Source organism: Harpia harpyja, unplaced genomic scaffold, assembly GCF_026419915.1.
Source record: "Harpia harpyja isolate bHarHar1 unplaced genomic scaffold, bHarHar1 primary haplotype scaffold_55, whole genome shotgun sequence".
NCBI classification, from domain to species: domain Eukaryota; kingdom Metazoa; phylum Chordata; class Aves; order Accipitriformes; family Accipitridae; genus Harpia; species Harpia harpyja.
The window spans coordinates 983,757-998,518 of record NW_026293415.1 but is presented as its reverse complement, the minus strand read 5'-3'; the positions used below and the strand labels follow the sequence as shown (position 1 = coordinate 998,518).

General features: G+C 45.7%; 1 pseudogene; it reads left to right on the top strand.

The window, feature by feature from the left end:
• Positions 1 to 282: 282 nt before the first annotated feature.
• Positions 283 to 1,180, top strand: LOC128138587 (olfactory receptor 14A16-like; annotated as a pseudogene).
• The last annotated feature ends 13,582 nt before the right edge of the window (positions 1,181 to 14,762 follow it).

Here is a 14,762-nt window from a genome sequence, read left to right as displayed (position 1 = left end):
CAGGACTGACCCTCCTGACTGACACCATTCCCAGAAACCCACTGTTGCAGAGCAGGGCTGATTCCTTGGCAGCCAGTAGGCAGAGGTCCTGATCCTCAGGGCACACTCAGCCAGCACCAACCACAGCTCCAGCAATGGAGCTGAACGAAAATATTATTGCAATAGTAAAGGTGCTGTGAACGTGTAGTATGAGAAATGGCTTTGATTTTGGTTAGAGACTAATGCCCTAACTTGTCACTGCCCTTTCCTCCCTGTTCAGTGCTCCACACCCACAGGCAGCAGATGTCCAACAGCAGCTCCATCACTGAGTTCCTCCTCCTGGCATTTGCAGACACGCGGGAGCTGCAGCTCTTGCACTTCTGGCTCTTCCTGGGCATCTACCTGGCTGCCCTCCTGGGCAATGGCCTCATCATCACCGCCGTAGCCTGTGACCACCACCTCCACACACCCATGTACTTCTTCCTCTTTAACTTCTCCTTCATTGACTTGGGCTCCATCTCCACCACTGTCCCCAAAGCCATGGCCAATTCCCTCTGGGACACCAGGGCCATCTCCAACCCAGGATGCGCTGCACACGTCTTTCTGTTAATCTTTTTGATCTCAGCGGAGTATTTTCTTCTCACTGTCATGGCCTACGACCGCTACGTTGCCATCTGCAAACCACTGCACTACGGGACCCTCCTGGGCAGCAGAGCTTGTGTCCACATGGCAGCAGCTGCCTGGGGCACTGGTTTCCTCACTGCTGTGCTGCACACTGCCAATACATTTTCAGTACCCCTCTGCCAAGGTAATGCTGTGGACCAGTTCTTCTGTGAAATCCCCCAGATCCTCAAGCTCGCCTGCTCAGATGCCTACCTCAGGGAAGTTGGGGTACTTGTAGTAGGTGTCTGTTTAGCTGTTGGGTGTTTTGTTTTCATTGTGCTGTCCTATGGGCAGATCTTCAGAGCCGTGCTGAGGATCCCCTCTGAGCAGGGACAGCACAAAGCCTTTTCCACCTGCCTCCCTCACCTCGCCGTGGTCTCCTTGTTTTTAACTACTGCCATGTTTGCCTACCTGAAGCCCCCCTCCATCTCCTCCTCATCCCTGGACCTGCTGGTGGCAGTTCTGTACTCAGTGGTGCCTCCAGCCTTGAACCCCCTCATCTACAGCATGAGAAACCATGAGATCAAGGATGCCCTGAGAAAACTAATCACTGGATGCTTTTCAGAAGGAATAAACTTCCTGTTATGTTTTGCATAGGACTCAAATCTCATTACAAGCTCAGCCTGTCTTCTGGTGGGTTTTTTAGGGTGATTTTTGGTTTTGAGTGTGGTTTTTGATTGCTCTTTTTGCTTTGTTTTACATATCTGAATGCTTTCCACAAAGAAATGTCTTTATTCCTCTGGTTTCTAATTCACACTCTATCCAGATTCTGTGTGCCCCACAGGCTGTGCAAATGAGGAGCCATACCCTCTTTGTATTTACCCAAAATAAAGGGCCCTGCAGTGACTTGTTTCTCTGAGATCCTTCCTCCAAGTCCTTGTCTGCAGCTGCAGGGAGCAATGCCTGTGTGCAGAGGGGAAGAAGAAAATTCGAGTCCCGGCACAGCAGCACTGCCAGGGAGCACCAGCGCTTGTTCTTTCCCAAGCTGCTCTCTTCCCACTTCCATACTTTCCTTCTGAACCCTTTGGTTGGTGGAAGGCCTGAGTGCTCTTCAAGCATAGTTATGGTCCTGCTGTCTGGCAGGCCTGTGAAAATGGGGAAATGGGGGCCTAGCAAAAGTCTGCTGGGAAACCAGCACAGGCATAGGACAGTGTAGGACAGCCTGCAATGGGGATGATCAAGGGCATTGCAGCTGCTGGGACCACCACCAGCCAACACAAGTGAGATCGTTATCCTCTCTACCCTGGCTGCTGCCTCTTCCACTGAGGCCCATGAAAAGACACCAGGTTCTTACAGCCCCAGGGCATTGTTGCTTCATCACCCACCCTCTGTGGATCCTGTCCTGCACTCAGCATTGCACACCCCCACATCCCACTGCTCCCCAGAAGATCCGCAAGCATCCCGTGAGGTAACGGGTCCCCTTTCCCAGAGGATGGGGGTCAGGGCTTGGCTGTCCTGCTTGGTGAAACACATCAAGTGTTTTCATAGCCACATTCCACGCATGATTTTCCATCTATATGCAGTGCCTCTGACTTCCTGCTTCACCAGCCCCCAGGGGTGGTCCCTTTTCTGGTCATTCCCTCCATGGCCTTTTCAGGGATGGCCCTCACTGGAGCCCACTAACACGCTTGGAAACTTGGAGGCTTGCTGCTGACTTTTAAGTCTCTAGGGGCTTCTTCAGTCTTTCAGGATCTGCAGTTCAGGAAGTCAGCACCAGAGGGCTCATTAACATGCAAAGCACCCTGACAAGTCAAGTCACTGTGCATCATTTGCCTTTAAGTCTTCAATTCTGATGTGGTGATGAAGTGAAGAAGTTGCTTGGATGTATGGAGCACTTTACTGGGGCCAGTGAGAAGTTGGGTCAGCCCTTGTGAGTGAGGGTCAGAGGAGGGGCCAGTAAAGGTGACATTGTGGTTGGAGTTGAGGAACCCACAGTCAGGGTGAGGAAGTGGGCACGGTCTTTTCAAAGCACCCCAAGGAAGTCTCTGGATGTAGAAGTCAGGGCCTCACTGGGGACTTTAACGACCCTGGCATTTTCTGGAAGGGGAACACAGCAGCATGCAAACAGTCCAGGCAGTTTCTGGAGTGTCTTCGGGGAACATCTTCACACAGCTGCCAGATGGGCCAACAAGGGTAATGCAAACCCGGATCTGATACTTGCCAGCAAGGCAGAGCTGGCCAGGGAACTGAAGGTCAGTGTAAGCCTTTTCAGTCATGAAAATGAAAGAGTGAGGACCCAGCTCCTGAGGGCACTGAGGAAGGAAAATAGAAGACTGCAGATGCCGGACATTAGAAGAGCAGACTTTGGCCTATTCTGGGGAGATTTAGTGGGGTCTCATGGCCACCAGCACTGACGGGCAGCAGAGCTTCATACAGTGCTCCTCAAGGACAGCATCCTCTAAGCATGGCAATGACCTATATCGAAACTGAGTTGAAACTTGAAAGGAAATTAAACGCCACCATAACGAGCTGTTATTACTTCAGGGACAGGTAAAGATGAAGTAAAGATTATATGGGATCACTCCTAAGTTTAGTAAGAGTATGTATAGCTAGATCTGAGAGATTTTATGTGCTCTTATCACCAGCAAGGTCACCCAGGCCTTGGTGCCTCAAGGCAGGACTCTGGTGGAAAACAGGCAACGGTGGATAGGATTCAAATCAGGGGCTACCTGATCAAACTCAAATGTTACTATTCAAAAGAGACTGGATGTATAAATATGTATATACATAGAGGGAGAGAATGTGTCATCAGCTTGCTGGTCCATATCCATGGTCTGTGAAAAAATAATGAGAATTTACAGGTCAGTGTCAAGGTTGTCAATAGGAATACTTACACACATATTACACGACATCTTTTCTGCATGTTTCAAATTCTGCCTAAATCTTCTTTCAGGGGTTGATGCAGTTCCCCACATAGAGATGGCCACAGCCTCCAAGATTCCCAGGGGTAGCTGAAGACCCCACATGGCACTGGGAAATGTGACCCAGGGCTGTCAGGAACCTTTCTGGAGCAGGAGCTGGTGGACAGGCAGGGTAGGCCAAAGCATCTCAGTTGACACAACTGATTTTTCTCCCCTGAGTAGAAAGGCAAGCCTGGACAATTGCACTCAACGTGTCCAGTGCTGGAGAAGAATGAGAAATGAGTGGGTCTAGATGCTGCAGAGTCTACTTGATGATGCTCTTGTAACCCAGATATGTTGGGATTAGTGCAGATTTGGCTATTCAAAAGAAAACATTTTGTTCACTTTGTCTCTTTGCTTCCTTCTGTGAATGGAGGGAGCTCCTGACTTCCCCATATGACTCACTGTGAGTGAATACGAACAAACAGAGCCTGGGACAGGGAGGTCTTTTGGGGTTCTTGGGATCTGTGCTTGACACAAAAATGTGTTTTCTATTCCTCTAAGACCATCCACTATGGAAAGTAGACTTCAGAGGAGGTAAGGGGGACTTAATATACAGCAGAGGAGGGTGGTTTATTTTATATTGAACCATGACTTCCTTTGGTTTTGGTTTTTGGCAATTAAGAAACATCCTTCTGTACCTGTGTGCAGCCTGTTCTCCAAGTGAAGCAGGTGTCAATGGGCTGAAACATGCAGCTACAGACTGTAGTGGAGAAAGCTCAGAATTGAACAAAGGTGCTGTAAGTCCAGGTGGCTGAAGAGAGAAGTGTTGGGGTTGGAGGCAGGGACAAAGACTGCCCATAGAGTGTCTGACATAGAGGGTCTTGGCTTCTCTGCATATTCAGAGTCCATTAGGAGATGCTGAGGGTCAGTATCAGTTGGAGTTTGCTGGTATCCCTTAATGTGTGAGCAGAAAAATAAGAAGCGGAAAAAGATGAAATTGTTTCTTACTGATATTTGGTACTGAAAACTTTTCACTTGGACTGCACTCTTGGACTGCACTCCAGAAACCTTTCAAACTAACCACCTAAGAACTGAGGAAGGAAGGAAAGTTATACAAAGAGGCTTGGCTTGTTAGGGCATTTGGCATGTTAATGAGCCCTCTGGTCCCAAGTTCCTGAACTGCAGATACTGAAAGAAGATTTCACTGGCCTCTAGAGAAGCACAAGTCAGCAGCACATCTCCAAGTTTCTGAAGGTGTTATTTAGTCCCACTGAGGGCCATAGTTGAAGCAATCATGGAGGGAATGAGATGACAACGTGACTGTCGCTGGGGGCTGGTGAAGCAGGGACGCAGAGGCACTGGTTAGAGGTTGAAAATCAACCGTGCAGGCAGCTGTGAATGGCCTTGATGTGTTTCATCAAGCAGGATGTTCAAGAGCTGACCCCCATACCCTAGGAATGGGGATTCTTTCTCTGACGGCATGCTCAGGACTCTTGCAGGGAGCAGTGAGATGTGGGGGTGTGCGATGATGCCAAGTGAAGGACAGTGATAGGACTCCTCCCAGGCTCTACGGACGGGGGGTGAGGAGGCAACAAAGCGCTGGGGTTGTAAGGAACTAGTGTCCTCTCAGGGGCTACAGTGGAAGAGACAGCAGCCAGAGGCAAACGGACAAGGATTTCAGTTCTGCTGGGGGATCCCTGACCTCGCAAAGGGGCCATCCCCACCACAGCCTGTCCTACACTCTTCTATGCCCGTGACTCTTTCTCTGCAGATTTTAACCACCACTCCTGCTTCCTCACCTCACTCTGACCCCATGATGTCCCAAGCTTTATGGATGACTTTCTGTCCTCACTGACTATTCCTTCAAACACAAAACTGTGGTTTTCTGAGGTTTTGCCAAAGGCTGTTCATTCTCGATAACCTGTGCAGCTTCTTCCAGAGCCCTGCTAATGCTCCTCAGTCACTCCAGATGTCCCAGCCCCCAAGCTCAGTTGAATCCTCTATTTATTTCCACATCCTAGCAGTAAACTGCACATCCTCCTTCTGCTGCCTCAAAATCAAAACTCAACCTATTTCACTACAGCATGACACCCTCCCACTCCCCGCTCTTTCACGGCATCTTCCTGCCTTTAACACACAACCCCCCCACTCTCTCCCTGCATGCCCTTGTGTCTCAGAAACCCTTCCTCTTCCCCTGCAGTGATGGGACATCAGCCCAGGAGGTCTGTGCATTCTCCAGGCTCATGGATGTTTTCTGGAGGTCCATCCAAGTGTGGGGAGTGAAGGAAGAAAAGAGATCATGTCAGCTCATGGGGCATTACTGAGCACTTTCACCCCCAGCAGTGGGCATTGCCCTTCTGCCAGGCTGAGCCATGCACACCAGATGGAATAGTCTCTATCATCCCTCTTTGCACAGGAAGGGCCTTCCTTTCTGCCATCTTCCCAGGACAATCTTATTCTTCTTCCTCCTCCACACACAGACATCAACCCTTTCTATATCTGGGCTCAGACATGGTTGTAAGGATTTGCTAAAGCTATCTGCCATCCCCTTGTGTCTCCCTGACATCCCTTGACCCCCTCCATTGACCCATGGATCCCTTCCCTCAGCAGGAGTAAGGGAGATCCCTGCCTTTCACTCTAAGGGTATCCTGTCTAATTATAAGACCCAAAAGTTGGCATGTAGATGTAACATTGTCTCTGAGAGCAGAATTTTATTTCTGGAAAGAAGTGTCTCTCCCCAGCTGAGGGAGGGAACATCAGGGATACCTTCAGCCTGTTTCCCAGTAGGTTCCCCTGTGTCACCACCCAGACTGGACAGACCAGGGAGTCAAAATTCCCTTGGGCTAAATTAAGGTGAAAGGGCACCAAAGGATCATTTAATGATTTTATTCGTGACAGAAGCAAACTGAACTTGGTAAGAGGTGGCAGGGTTCCTCAAAACAGGAATTGGCATAAGACTACTTCTGTAAACTATGTAACCCAGGGTTTCATATCATCTTTTCAGAGATCAATTCAGGGAATAAGGAGATCCCTCCCGTTGAATCACGAGGTTCAGAGCAGACCTCCTTGCTTCCTAGACTCCTCCTCAGAGAAGGGTCCAGGGGAAGCTGGATTCACTCTTAGTCTCAGACTTGGTCAATGGTTTATGTCTTGAAATGGATGAGATGTAGGGATTGTGGAAAAGGAAAGAGAGAAGAAGACAGAGAGAGAAAAAGGAAGAGAGAAAGATTTCACCGGTCCTGGGTCCAGCGTTGGTTCAGTCAGCCGAGGGGTCCCGTCCCGGTGGACTTGAGCACCTGGGGCTTCAGTTTGTGTCCTTTTGTAATCCTTGTCCCTCCTTCGGGTGGGCACTCGAACTTATTAGGCTAATGAGCAGTTTGTGAGCCTTTGGACTTGGGGGTCTTTTGGGGAGTAACTTCTCCTTCCCTGCAGATGTGGCCATTCTTTGATCTTTGTATCAGAACAGCTTATCAGAACAGGGAGCTGAACACCCTCCAGCAGGCCCTCCCCCTCCTGCTGCTGCTATCTGAGCTGATGGGCTTTTCACATTGATTTCTTGCTGTGCAGGCTTTGTCTTTAAGCAGAACTTGCCCCACCACAATGTTTGAGACATTAACTCTTTCAGTCTCTCACACAGTACAAAACCAGTAACTCTTTTTATTGTAGTGCCCTGCAACTCCTCATGCCGTTCTCTTGTGGTGATGGCTCACCACAACCAGGGTGAGCCACCTCCATGCAAACATTAAGAGTGGACCAAATGGAACTTGAGTCCAGGGGGACCTTGAGAAACAAACTCTGGGATTCAGCCAACAGAAACCTCTTAAGTTTTACAAGAAGTGACTGGTCCTGCATCGGGGGAAGCATAACCCCATAAACCAGAGGCAACCTGAACCTGATTGGATGAGCAGTGACCCTCAGGAGAATGGCCTGGGCACGAGAAGGGACACCATACAGGCTAGTGGTGAGCGCTCACCGTGAACAAGGCCAGCTGGTTAGGTGAATGTAGTAGGATGAGCGTGGCCACCCAGACATCTGGAGTTTTCATCCCTCTCCAGGGAGCATTGGTGTGGCCACACCTGGACTAGTGTGTCCCTTCGTGGGAATTCCTGCTGTAGGCAGGTGGGGATGGAACACAAATGTGCCCAGAGGAGGTCTGAACATGCCCTACTATATTGGCTTTGTGTGGCAAGGTTTTGGTAACAGGGGGTGTTGCAGGGGTGGCTTCTGTGAGAAGCTGCTGGAAGCTTCCCCTGTGTCCGACACAGCCAATACCAGCCGGCTCTAAGACAGACCCGCTGCCAGCCAAGGCCGAGCCAATCAGCGATAGTGGTAATGCCTCTGTGATAACATTTTTAAGAAGGAAAAAAAGTTGGGACAGTCAGAAGCGGCAGCCGGAGAGAGGAGTGAGAACATGTAAGAGAAACAACCTTGCAGACACCAAGGTCAGTGAAGAAGGAGGGGGAGGAGATGCTCCAGGCGCTGGAGCAGAGATTCCCCTGCAGCCTGTGGTGAAGACCACGGTGAGGCAGGTTGTCCCCCTACAGGCCATGGAGGTCTATGGTGGAGCAGATCTCCACCTGCAGCCTGTGGAGGACCCCACGCCGGAGCAGGTGGGTTCCCGAAGGAGGCTGTGACCCCGTGGGAACCCCGCGCTGAGCAGGCTCCTGGCAGGACCTGCGGATCTGTGGAGAGAGGAGCCCACGCTGGAGCAGGTTTTCTGGCAGGACTTATGACCCCATGGGGGAACCACGCTGGAGCAGTGTGCTCCTGAAGGACTGCACACCGTGGAAAGGACCCATGCTGGAGCAGTTTGTGAAGAACTGTGGCCCGTCGAAAGGACCCATGCTGGAGCAGTTTGTGAAGAACTGTGGCCCGTGGGAAGGACCCACGTTGGAGAAGTTTGTGGAGGACTGTTTCCAGTGGGAGGGACCCCATGCTGGAGCAGGGGAAGAGTGTGACGATCCTGCCCCTGAGGATGATGAAGCGGCAGAAAATAACATATGATGAACTGATCGTAAACCCCATTCCCAGTCCCTCTGTGCCGCTGGGGGGGGTTGGTAGAGAATCCGGGAGTGAAGCTGCAGCCCAGGAAGAAAGGAGGGGTGGAGGGAAGGTGTTTTAAGATTTGGTTTTATTTCTCATTACCCTACTCCGGTTGATTTGTAATAAATCAAGTTAATTTTCCCCAAACTGAGTCTGTTTTGCCTGTGACGGTAATTGGTGAGTGATCTCTCCTGTCCTTATCTTGACCCACAAACTCTTTGTTATGTTTTCTCTCCCCTGTCCAGCTGAGGAGGGGGAGTGATAGAACAGCTTTGGTGGGCCCCTGGTGTCCAGCCAGGGTCAACCCACCACAGTATTGCACTTTGTTTATATTCATTCACCTCAGCTCACCTGCGAGAGATGTTCAGTTACATACCTACTGTTTTGTAGGTATGAGGCCTGACAGGCAAGGTTCTGAGCATGTAGGATCTTTTTAAAGAAGGGAGAACTTCAGGGAGGAGTTCTCAGAGAACTTAAGTATGGGCTGACTCTAATCTTTAACTGCTGCATACAATTAAACTGCTTTGCTTACTCCCTTCTTGAGAGTACATACTAGCATCCAGATAACTGGCATCTGTGCATAAATGATAGATTGTGAATCTGTCTTTTTAGGAGTGGGTATGTGTCAATGTGGTTTCTTGGAATTGTATTTAGGAAAGTGGAAAATGCAGCAAGTGTTAACGTTGATTTAACGTATGTTATACAGTTGTTAAAGGTAAGCCTATATTTTGCTCTAGTCTTGTAGGGTTTCATTTTTTTATTCTAGTGCAAGTTGCTTCACGAAATGAATTGTGCTTCCTTCTGGTATTAGCTATTAGATATTTCTATAGAGCGCGACACATAGAAGATTAGCCTGAAAAACATACTGTTTTGACACTTTGGCACAGTAAGTCCATCTGGAAACAAAAGTGTGTACTAAAGTCCTATACCATATACCACATGTGAAAGAACAGCTCTGCAGATGATAGTAAACTCTCACAAAGGAACTGCGATTCATGAGGTGGACAGTCAGATGTGAAGCCAGGAGATGTCCATTTACAGGGTGTAGCTACACTTGTCAAAAACCGTTGTCAGTTGCTGAACTTTGAAAGTGGGAATTAACTGTATCAGGCTCTAAAATAAGTTGTTAATGCCTGTTGAGAGTATTTTTTCCAAAATAACAGTTTGTGTATGATATCATCCCAGAACTTTGAAAGGCAGTGAGTAGTCACGTTGTAAGGACATGTAGTCTCGCATGTAAATCTTCATGTTCATCTTCCATTATTACTCTTGATAGATGTAGAAATAAAGTAATATTGCAAGTGTTGTTAGATAATGCTAGAATAAAGGGATTTGGGGGTGAGCAGTCATTTGAAAGTATAGGTCTTTTTGCCACAATCTGTTTGCTTCTTCCCAAGCTGCCCGCTCTTGTGCCTTTCAGAAGTGCATGTGTGCTGTCAGGCTCGTGCCTAGCTATCATAATGACGAACTAAGGAAATCAGGTTACTCTTCTGAAGTGACAAGTGTGTTTGGACAAAAAGTTCTAACGGTGGGCTCCTTTAAACTCTTCATCAGTGCAAACAAACATTTATCCATGGTGCCAGCGTGGGCTGTGTGTTGTGCTGCTCCGACAACATGAGTAAATGCAGTAAGAGCTGACCTTCTTTTTAGCTCATGCTTTGGGATATGAGAAAAGCCCAGAAAAAAGGCATCAAAACTCTTGTCTGAGTTTCAAGCCAGGTGGGGTGACTTCCTCAGACTTGCACTCTTCTCTGAACTGATGCTTGTCTTATACGTTACATCCAGTGGCACTGCGTTTCAATGTTGTGGCAAATGTAAATTATGTCAAGAAGGTTTATGTACTGCTAAGAGGCGAGAACTAATGTTAAATCCTGTATTTCTATGCACAAACTTTACTAGCATAGCTGTGTGCTCTTAGTTTAGTGAAGCACAGCCGACAGTATGTTTCAGATACGGGGTTTGAATCCAGAGAGATTGAACAGAAAAAGTGTTTCTTGAGAGGTGTGATATCCCTTGGCAAATGTGGGAGTGACCAGTAGTTACATGCAAGAAAGCTTTTGTCATGTGCCTTGACTTTGAGAGAATATCTTTAGAGGGCAAAGTTGATGGGCTCAAGAGTATAAGGCTCATAGTTTGGAAGGCTTTTGTTAAATGAACTTTATCTCACTTTCCATAAAAACATTATTGAATTTACTTTGAAGCAACTGTTCATACCAGTGTGAATGTTCATATGTGTGCTTTTATTTCACTTCTAGGTCTCCTGTAGAAAGACTTATAAGCCTTTTCGGTTTTGTTGCATGTCCTTACTTTGATTCCCACTCTGTATGTTAGTAAGCTGACTTTCCAGTTATGCTCACGATAGGCTTGTTAAACTTACCTAAATGTGACTTAATTCTGTAATAACTTCTGTGCAAGTATAGCATTTTTTAGTTGCATAAAAGGTTGTTTGCAGTCAGTTAAGAAAAACTGGTTTAAATTGTGGTGCTTCTGATAAGTCAGATGTCCCTAAAATCTAGACTGTCTTGGACAGATAGAGTTTTAACACCCGAATTAGTGAAAACAATCCCACAATCACCACTGTAAATATATATTAAAAAAAATCAGTCTAAATCTTGATTAAGGTGTGTGGTCTCTCATCAGCTAAGCACAGTTAGGTTGATTCAGAAATTCCTCTAGATCTGTTTTCAACCAGAGAACTAAGGGTTAAGGAGTATTATCTCCTTCAGGTTAAAATCAGCTCAGATGTGAGCTGCATGATTAGCAAACCACAGCTGTAACTGAGCACATAAATGTATATTTGAACTTAAATAGCTGTTACATATCTGGTCTGTACTGGATGTGAAATGGGTATCTTGGGTCACGTTCATCTTGGGACAAGTTCTTATTCTTTGTTTGGGCTGGACAGACTTAAAGGCTTGCTGTTTCTAAAGAAACCACGTGTAACTTTGACAAATACCTAATGCAAACATTCCCACTAAGCTACAACACTAAATTTCCTGTTAGTTTCCAGCCAGGCTAACAACCTCAACATGCTAAAGGATGGTATGAAGATTGAGGAAGCTCATGTGAAGAGAAAGCATCTCCACTATTTTTTGCCTGCAAAAACCTTACAGAGAAGAAAGAAGATATAGTAAAATTTGGCTCTTCTAGCAATATTTTTTTTTTGCTTTAAGAATTACTTCATTATTTTGTTGTTGTTGTTTCAGCAATGCATGCTAGGTGCTAGTCAAAATGCTAGCAGGCTTCAGTGCAAAAGGACTTATTCAGATGGAAACTGTTTGGACAGTTCCAGAGACACGGACTCCAGAACACCAGATAATGCCTCTTCATTAAATAAGATTTCTAAATTGGACACTTCTACAGCAGAGAGAGAAAGGTTAGCACCATAACCTTAAAGCTGTGAAGAAGCTGCTTTTTAACTGACTCGCAATGTGAATGAGGTCTAGGATTTCGTGTTGAATCTATGTTGGTCATAAGCATGTGGAGGGCTCTAATGGCTTCAGGAGCAAAGCTGTCATCTCCTTTGGGCACATGGGGGGAGACAGGTTAAAGAAATCCTTGAAAAAAAAAATTTAATGTATGTGAACACATATAGGAAGAAAGAAGAACATGATACCAGAGAAATTATTTGGTCTTGAATGTAGATCCCCTTACGTTAGTGTGTAACTTGAAGCCAGAGTGTTTTATACGTAGGTAACTGTTCTTTCTAACAAAAAGTATGGTTAATGCCAAGCAGTATTATGTTCTAATGAAGTGCTGATCTTGATCACAGAAACACTAGAGCTGCTGCTGATTTGGTGCAGCAGTACGAGAACTTGGGCAGTAAAAGTGTCTGTCAATTCCTGGGACGTCTGTTTGTTCATAAACTACATCAGCACAGGAGGAATACGTAATCTTGAGAGTAAAAGCCCAAGACTACCAAATGTGTAATGCCTGCTGTGTTCAGACTGTTTGGCACTGTAGGATTAGCATTTAAAAAAAAATAAAAAATTGGATGCCAGTATTGGTAGAGCAGATACATTCATGAAAAGCAGTACAGAGCGCTGGATATACTACGCTGGAAAATAGTGCAAGTACATAGAGACTGACTAAAGAAAATGCTTAAGTTTAAATTTGCGGTCTGAAGTTCAGCAAAATGAAGATCTCATGTTAGATTGCCTGTGAGCTTGTTGTTCAGTAGAGTGTGACAATGAGATAAGAAGATAGATGTTTGTCTTGCATGGACTTTCTGGAAAGGAAAAGTATAGTATTTTACAAACTAGCATTTTATAACTCTAGCATCTGACTTTTACAGAAATACTGTGTATCAGAAATCTGATGGTGCTACCTCGTGTAGCTGTGCCATCAGTGTCTAAGGGACTCTCCATTCCTCTTACTGATTCAAGTATGTATTGAAGTAGTGGGTGGAATGCAGTCTTTAATTTCATGGCTGAACTCTAGAAGCTCGGTGTCTCCTACAGAAATGGAGGCTACAGTTGCAATAAGAACATTGGGAGCTCCAGTTGGTTGCACCATTCCAGGACATAACACAGTTTCTCCACATGGATCACATTTTGTCCAAGGACAGCATGAATTAAGTGGGACTCCAATTACAGATCCTAAGAATGCTGCACTTAAATGACCTTATTCACTGACCACTGAAGGACCTTGCTCACCTACATCAGAAGAATGCCCCAAAAAACTAGTATACAGAGAAAAGGTAAGGAAGGGAGGGCTAGGCCAGGGACTGTTTGAAGTAGAATTAATTATTGATGTACAACAAATGACATAACTGAGAAGAAATGCATATATACATCCCCAGTGGATTCAGGAATCTAAATTTAAGCATAATGATAGTTTTCCTAGGATGTAGGTATGAGAAATTGTCTCGAATATACTGTATAGCTATTAAACTTTTTTTTTTTCCAAGATCTGGCTCTAGTGACTGTTTCTGGTCTGGTGGCAGGGTCTCTAAATACTACTGTACTTGTATATTACTGCATTGACCAATTGCTGAATGGACTGACTTATTTGGAAGCAGTTCTTAATTCAGAAAAAAAAAGATACCCCAAAATGAAGTGGATATGAACTTTATAAATGTAAAAGTATGAGCTAATCTTGTTCTGCCAGATGATTTTTGAATGCCTATTGATAGGTTTGCTGCTTTAAAAATCAGCAGCCTACTCAATAGGTTGTCCACTGCTGACACGACAGTGTGGAGTTGCTTGTTAAATCTTGTTTTTGTGGAAGCTTTCGATTAATGCTTGATTTGTTTTATTGCCGTACATAACTCTCCTTAAACAGCTGTTTGTGTGGCTTGACCTCTGATTTGAGGCAGAGGCAAAGAACCACTAGAAAAAACTCAATTTTGATACCTGTAAAGAATCAACTTGCAGAACTGTTACCTACTATTGAATATTTCAAGTACAGGTTGCAAGGTTTGGGGAGTAAGACTTTTTGCGAGGCTTGAGATTGCCATGTGGTAATGGTAGTCTTGTCTAAATGTTGTTTTAAGAATGGCCACTAATACACTTAATGTGTTGACTGGAAGCTGTACTCGAATATGAGGGTAATTTTAGTACAGCAATTATTCTGGGCCTGTGTATTCTGTTCTTCTAGTTAAATGGCCAGGATTCAGCAAAGATGGTGGCAATCCAGAAGATGTCAGCAGCAGATCTACAGACAATGTAATTTTGAAGGGGTTTTACTCAGTGGACTAACTGGAAAGCTGAATGGACTGTTCCAGTGCCCAGACTACCTCACACAAATACTCTACATGTTTGTGGATGTAAACAAAAATAAGCTTTTTAGTTTAACTTACTTCAGTCTTCATTTCCCAAATATATTCTTGTAAAAGTTATCCTTATTAGTCTTTTATAAGTCTTAACTATCACTAGCTGAAACAGCTTTTGAAAAAGCCACAAAACCCAACCTGTCCTGTGACTTGGATTCAGAATGTGTGTAAACAGGTTAACTAGTCACTGCAAGCACGCTGTGGTTCAAAGTGTATATGAACGTGCTTGTATCCATTTGTGCTTTCCTAGTGCACGTGCATATATTGTTCTTATCTTAAATTATTTTCCCGTTTGGCACATACACTCCTGTGCACCTATCACAATGGTACTCAGCTTTCTCAGCCGGTAGCTTTCCACTGCCTAACACAGCCAACTACACAAGTATTGCCTCCCATGGAGGCCCATTAACAATTTAAATATTGAAGAAACTGCAGCAGAGGATGCTACCAAGGTATGGAGA